Consider the following 7,700-nt stretch of genomic DNA (forward strand, 5'->3'; position numbering starts at 1 on the left):
AGAGATTACTTAAAGATAAAATCTTTAAAAAAAAAAAAAAAAGTGAATAGACAATCCACAGAATGAGGGGAAATACTCACAAATCACATATCTGATAAGGGACTTATATGCAGAATCTGTAAAAATTCTTACAACTTAATAAAAGACAAACAACCCAATTAAAAAATGAGTATGGGATTCAAATAGACATTTCTCCAGTAAAGATGTACAAATACCCAAATAAGCACATTCATGAAAAGATGCTTTACATCATTAGTTATCACGGAAATAAAAATCAAAACCACAATGAGATGCTGCCTCATATTCTCTAAGATGGCTGGAATAAAAAAGACATAATAATAAGTGTTGGTGAAGCTGTGAACAAATTGGAACCCCCATACACTAAAGTGGTACATCGTTTCAAAAAACGGTTTGGCGAGGTCTCAAATAATCAAATATAAAGTTACTATATGACCCAGTGGTTCAACTTCTAGGTATATACCCAAGAGAAATGAAAACACACATCCACACAAAAACTTAACAGGTGAATAATTACATTAGGATTATTCGTAAGAACCCAGATCCCCACCATCTGATGAGTGGACAAACGGAATGTGGGTATATCCCTACAATGGAGTATTATCCAGCCATAAAAAGGAGTGAAGTACTGATACATGCTACACCATGGATGAACCCTGAAATCATTATGCTAAGTGAAAGAAGTCAGTCATAAAGACCATATGTTACAGGATTCCATTGACATGCAATGTCTAGAAATGTACAGAGACAGAAAGCAAATTGATGCAGCTTAGGGCTGGAAGGATGAGAGATACGGGGTGATAGCTAAAGGGTACAGAGTTCCTCTTGAGGTCATAGTTGCACGTGTCTGAATATATCAAAAACCATTGAATTATATACTTTATTTTTAAAATTTATTTAAAAGTGGGTTCCACACCCAGAGTGGGGGTGTTCAGTGTGGGGCTTGAACCCGCGACCCTGAGATCAAGACCTGAGCTGATACCAAGAGTAGGACACCTAACCAACGGAGCCACCCAGGTACCCCTAAGTTATATACTTGAAATGGGTGAATTGTATGGTAAATAAAGCTGTTGAAGGAAAGGTATGCAGATTAAAAAAGAAGAAGTAGAGCTGTTTCTATTTGCAGATGAAGTTAGTGACGTGAGCACCCATCCCTGGAAGTGGATGTGGGGTGTAGGCAAGCAAATATACAAAGCAGCCCAGAATTAAACCTTTTGTTGTAATTCCATTTCTAGGTCTCTAACCTGCATATTTTCTGGAGACATCAAATATACTCATATGGATGGAGGTTGGGGGGGGGCAGTGTATGAGAAGGAGCCTCTGTTTTTTTGTCTCTAATTCTGACACCTGGACTGCATGTCTATCTATAAAGAACCATGGCTTTACCCTGAAATACTTCTTTTTTTTTTTTTTTAAGATTTTATTTATTTATTTGACAGAGAGCCAGCCAGCAAGAGAGGGAACACAAGCAGGGGGAGTGGGAGAGGAAGAAGCAGGCTCCCAGCAGAAGAGCCCAATGTGGGGCTCGATCCAGAACTCGGGGATCACGCCCTGAGCTGAAGGCAGACGCTTAACGACTGAGCCACCCAGGTGCCACTACCCTGAAATACTTCTGCATTGATCTCTTAAGTACAGAGACATTCTTAGATAATCATAGTGAAATGGTCAAATTCAGGAAATTTAACATTGGTAAAATATTACTATCTAATATATAGTCCCTACTTAACTTTCTCCAGTTCTCTGAATAATGTGCTTCATGGGTGGAGAGATGGGTGAAATAGATAAAGGGGATTAGGAGATACAAACTTCCAGTTACAAAATAAAAAATTCACAGGGATGAAAAGTGCAGCATAGGGAATATAGTCAGTAAGACTGTGAAAATGTTTGGTGACAGATGATGACTGACCGCACTTACCATGGTGAGCACTGAGTAATGTGTAGAATTGTTGAACCGTTATGTTGTACACCTGAAATTAGTAGAACACTATATGTTAATTATGCTTCAATTTTTAAAAATGTGGGACGCTCAGGGGCACGTGGCTGGCTCAGTCAGTAGAGTGTATGACCCTCTTGGTTTTGACCATTTTGCTTTCACTGTTTCATTAGGCTCCCATTTCTAGGTCTATGAAACTTTTCCCCTCCAAATCCAGGGGTCTGAGCTAGTCCAGCCAGCATGGCACAAACCTAAGGACAATGCATTTTGAGGTCCAAGCCCTGAAGCGTCACTGTGCTTTGCCCCACGTTCTGCCCTGTGGGAAGGGCAGTACTCGCAAGAGATTTGCTTTTGCCTCTACTAAATTAAGAAGTTGTGACCTAGCCAGGGGCTTGAGTTTCCAGCAGAATGGGATTAGCTATTACAGCTTCTGCTGCTCGGGAGGCTTGTGAAGCTCGATACTGGGTAAGAAGTGTGGCATGAATGAAAAGATGTTCCTCATCAAAATGTGTCTGAAGCTATTTTAGGAGTAGACTGAGGATTGTGTGTGTGGATGTCCTTGGAGCCTGTTTGGTTGCCGCGGGATCTTTTTCTTGTGATTGATCACAGTCGCACGTGACAGATAGCGCACCACAGCCTGGCTGGGACCCTGTGCCTCCATGTCCTGGCTTTGATGAGACACCACCCAAAGAGGCCACTGTGCCAGCTATATTTAGTACCATGATGCACGCAGGTCCTTCTGACCTTAGCTTCCTCTCACGTTGTACAGATACATATTTTTAGGTTTATCTTATAGCACCCAGCTCTCACATTTACAGTTTTCTTTAAATTCTGCAGCAGCGGTCGTGGGCTGACAGCCTGCCTTCGCTATGTTGGGAAAAAGAATTGCTCTCTCTGCCTTTTCAGGATCCAGATTTTCTACAGCATGTTCAGACGCTGAGCTCGAAACCTTGTTCTTGCGCGTCCTAGCAACGTGACCTTAAAGATGTCATGTAAACTCTCAGGTGTCCAGAGGATATAATAGCTGCCCTCCGTCCCTTGTCACTCATTCCATTCATTCACTTATTTAGCAACAAGCTTTATTAAATACTGTGTGTTAGGCTGTGGGGCCTCAAAGATAAATAAGAATTTCCCCTCAGTCTCAGAAGGCAGTTTATAAAATCACAGAATATCAGACTGGAAGGAACTGTCCAGTCCAAATTTTAGTCTTGTAGACCAGGAAACTGAGGCCCAAAGAAGTAAAATGACAGCCCAGATGTCATACCGAGTTACTGACCAAGCTGGGATTAGAACCCAGATCACTTATTTCCCAGCCCCAGGATCTTTGCTCTGTATCACCTACTTTTAGCTAAACTGTAGTGAGCTTCAATTTTCCTTACATGGCCTTACATTAACATTGTGAAATTAGTATCAATGATCGAGAAAATATACAGTAACTAAAACCTAATATGAAATCAGAAAATAATACCATTTTGAGGGCGCCTGTGTGGCACAGTCTGTTAGGCGTTTGACCCTTCATTTCACCTCAGGTCATGATCTCAGGGGTGTGAGATCAAGCCCTGTGTTGGGCTCCACGCTCAGGACAGAGTTTGCTTGGATTCTCTCTCCCTCGCCCTCTGCCCCTCCCCCCTTCTCTCTCACTCTGTCTCTAAAATAAATGTTTAAGAAAAAAAAAGAAACTAATACCATTTTTATATCAATTGGAGTTTATTCATCAAAACAGCAACAACAGATACTTGAAAAATAGTTGTCATGTGTGTGTGAGACATGGTACATATTCAGCCTACAGGTTTTCCTGTGTGTGTGTGTGTATAGATTCTGGAGCCTTCCTGATAACTTTGTTGTCCCTGTCTCATCCCCTGTTTCTTTGACGGGGACCCCTGTTGTCGTGCTGCCCGGGATCATTGGCACAAGTTCACAATACCAAGTGCTCTCTATTGGCCAACAGGTTCCTCTCAGACATTGCATCTGTTTTAAATTGCATTTAACTGCATATAACAGAAAACACAAAACCATGGCTCAAACAAAAGAGAGGTTTATCTTTCATATATAGAATACCAGAAGCAGGTAGTTCAGGGTGGAGATGGGGGCCTCTCTGGTCATCAGGGACTTCGGTTTCTTCTACGTGGTTCACTATTTTTTAGCACTGGTTTTCATCTTCATGTCCTATAATGTTGCATTATGTCACTTCACTGTCATATCATGGTTGCTACAGCACCAGCTTTCAAGCCCACATCACTTTGGACAACCCCAGCTGCAAAGGTGGGCTAGAAAATGTAGCATTTTAATGGGCACATTGTTACACAGAATAAATTTGGGCTTTTGTTACTTAAGGGTGAGTGAGAAGAATTAACAGGGGGATGACTGGAAGTCCCTGGCACAGAAGAAACCTTTCTACCTCCCAGTCCTGGGTTGAATCTTCTCTTGTAGCTCCATTCTGTGGATATCAGATTTGCAGAGATTAGATTTCCTTTCATTTTATTCAGCTTTTCCACTTCTCTTTCTGCCACTTTTTGTTTTAACAAAGTTCAGTTTTATTTCTCTTCCAATTTGAGATGTCAGACTCCCTCTGTTTGGATTTTAAAGTAACTCTTCTTAACATTTGCTTCATATTCTAGTTATGTCTTTCTTTGTCCCTAGGTTTACAAGTGTATATGCTCTTATTTAAAAAAAAAAAAAAAGATTTATTTATTTGACAGAGAGAGAGAGTGTGCATGAGCGAGCATGATTTGGGGGAGGGGCAAAGGGAGAGAATTTTCAAGCAGACTCTGTGCTGAGCGCAGAGCCTACCGCAGGGCTCAGTCCCACGACGCATGAGATCAAGACCGGAGCCGAAACCAACAGTCACATGCTCAATTGAGTCACCCAGGTCCCCACAAATGTATATTCTTTTTTTTTTTTTAAGATTTTATTTATTCATTTGACAGAGATAGAGACAGCCAGCGAGAGAGGGAACGCAAGCAGGGGGAGTGGGAGAGGAAGAAGCAGGCTCATAGCAGAAGAGCCTGATGTGGGGCTCGATCCCATAACACCGGGATCACGCCCTGAGCCGAAGGCAGACGCTTAACTGCTGTGCCACCCAGGCGCCCCTCACAAATGTATATTCTTAAGTTAACTTTCTTTTTGAAAAAGAACGTATATGGCAAAATCAGAAGTGTATAGTTTGATGAATTTTCACCAAGTGAATATACCCATGTGTACATCACCCAAATTAGGATACATACATAGACTATCACCTAGAGACCACCTTCCATACACACCTCCCAGTTATCACTCTCACAAAGGTAATAAAAATCCCAACTTCTATCACGTGGGTTAATTTACCCTGTTTTAGAACTTTATTTAAGTGAAATCATACAGCGTTACCTATTTTGTGTCTAGCTGTTTTCATGTGTTATATATTTGACATTGGTTGGCAATGTTGCATATAGCACAAACTTGTTTATTTTGACTGCTTTAAAGCAGTCATTCTCAGTGGCTGGGGAGGGGTTTTAGTGTCTCCTCCCAGGAGACGTTTGACAGTATCCAGAGACGTCTTCGGTTGTCACAACCAACAAAGTGCTACTGTCACCTAGGGGGAAAGGCTGTTAAATATGCTACAATGCACAGGTCAGCCCCTCATTCTTGCTGACCATCTGGGTACCCTATTTTGTGAATTGCTTTTTGAGTCTTTTGTCCATTTTTCTATTAGGCTGTTTGCCTTTTTCTTATTGATTTGTAGGAATTCTTTATTTATTCTGGATATGAGGTCTTTATCAGCTCGAAGTATTGCGAATACCTCCTCTCGTTTTGTGGCTTGCCCTAGTACTTTTTTATTCTTTTTGTTTAAAAAAATTTTTTTTCAAAACCAGAATCTTTATTCTGCTACTAATCATTGAAATCCTTAAGGTGAACTTATGCTCCAACAGCTGCCCTCTTGGGTTTAGGTGTCGTTCCTCCGTGGAATCGTGCCTGTATCTGCCATGTGCAATTTTTAGGTGCCTCACTTGACCCCTCCCAGTGGTATTTCATCTTTTCGCCTCAGCACTCTGGTTACGCTTTCTCTTCAGCTTGGCAGGGCAGCCACATTTGCCACAGGTCGACTTCTGCAGGTGGTAGTCTTGACGACCACAGCGGGGGCATAACGTGTGCATCTTACTGTGACGTCATCTCATTCCTGCAGCTAAGACCGAAGAGGCTGGAGGAGAAGGCCACCATTTTATTTGTTTAATGGCATCTTTTTGACGAACAGAATTAATGTTGATACCCACTTTATCAATCTTTTCCTCTTTTGTGTGTCCTTTTTGCCTTCATCTTTAAAGCTATTTTCGCTGGGTTTATAGCTGTAGGTTATCAGCTATTTTCTTTTAGCACTTTGAATATATAATTCAAATATTTTCTTCCTCCCATCCTGTCTTAGTTTTCTGTCACCGTTTAACAATATTACCACAAACGTAGCATCTTAGAACAAAACACATTTATCATCTCACAATTTCTGTGGGTCAGATATCTGGACACAGCTTATGTGGGTCCTGGACAGGGCTGCAGTTAAGGTGTTAGTCTGGCCTGGATTCTCATATGGGGTTTGACTGGAAAAGACTCTCCTTCCATGTTCATTCAGTTTGTTGGCTGAATTCATTTCCTTGAAGTTGTAGGAGTAAGGGCGTTAGTCTCTTGTTAGCTGTCAGCTGAGGTGCCTTCAGCGCTGAGTAGCTAGCTACCCAAAGTCCCTTGCCAAGTGAGATCCTCCAGTATGGCCACTTACGTCTGGAAGCCAACAAGGGAGGTGGGACTCCAGTAGATGGTAGTAGACAGATGCCATGATCTCTCTCTCTCTCTCTCTTTTTTTTTTTTTTTTTAACATTTATTTATTGGGACACCCGGTGGCTCAGTCGGTCAAGCATCTGCCTTCAGCCCAGGTCATGATCCCAGGGTCCTAGAATCAAGTCCTGCATCAGGCTCCTTGCTCAGCAGGGAGCCTGCATCTCCCTCTCCCTCTCTGCTGCTCCCCCTGCTTGTGCGCTCTCTCTCTCTCTGACAAATAAGTAAATAAATAAAATCTTTTAAAAAATAAGATTTATTTATTTATATGAGAGAAAAAGAGAGAGAAAGAGAAAGTGTGTGCACACATATGCATGTGGGAAGGGGCAGAGGGAGAGGGAGAGAGAATCTCAAGCAGACTCTCTACCAAACAAGAAGCCCAGCACAGGGCTCAGTCCCACCATCTGAGACGATGACCTGAGCTGAAATCAACAGTTGGGTGCTCAACTGACTGAGCCACCCCCAGGCACCCCACTGTGATCTAATATAACATAACCGTGTAATCTCATCATTCAGGTATTCGCGTAATCATGTACTTCTCATCACCTTTGACCTAATCCCTTGATTAGAAGAAAGCCACAGGCCCTGTCCATCCTCAAGAGTGGGTCATACAGGTCACGAACACCAGGAGGCAAGAATCACAGGGGCCACGGAAAGAGTCTATCTACACATCATTTCTGTTGAGAAGTCACCTGTTCATCTTAACATTGTTCATTTGAAAGTAATGTGTATTTTTTTCTGTGGCTGCTTTTAGGATTTTCTCTTTAGCTTTCAGCAATCCCATGATACTCCAGGTGTGTTTTTCTTTGAACTTCTCTTAAGTTCCATGGAACTTCTTGTATCAGTGGCTTGATAGTTTTCATCTAGTTAGAAAAGTCAGCCATGAACATTGGGGTGCATATGGCCCTTCTCTTTACTACGTCTGTATCTTTGGGGTAAACACCCAGTT

The sequence above is a fragment of the Ailuropoda melanoleuca genome, chromosome 14 (assembly GCF_002007445.2).
Source record: "Ailuropoda melanoleuca isolate Jingjing chromosome 14, ASM200744v2, whole genome shotgun sequence".
NCBI lineage: Eukaryota > Metazoa > Chordata > Mammalia > Carnivora > Ursidae > Ailuropoda > Ailuropoda melanoleuca.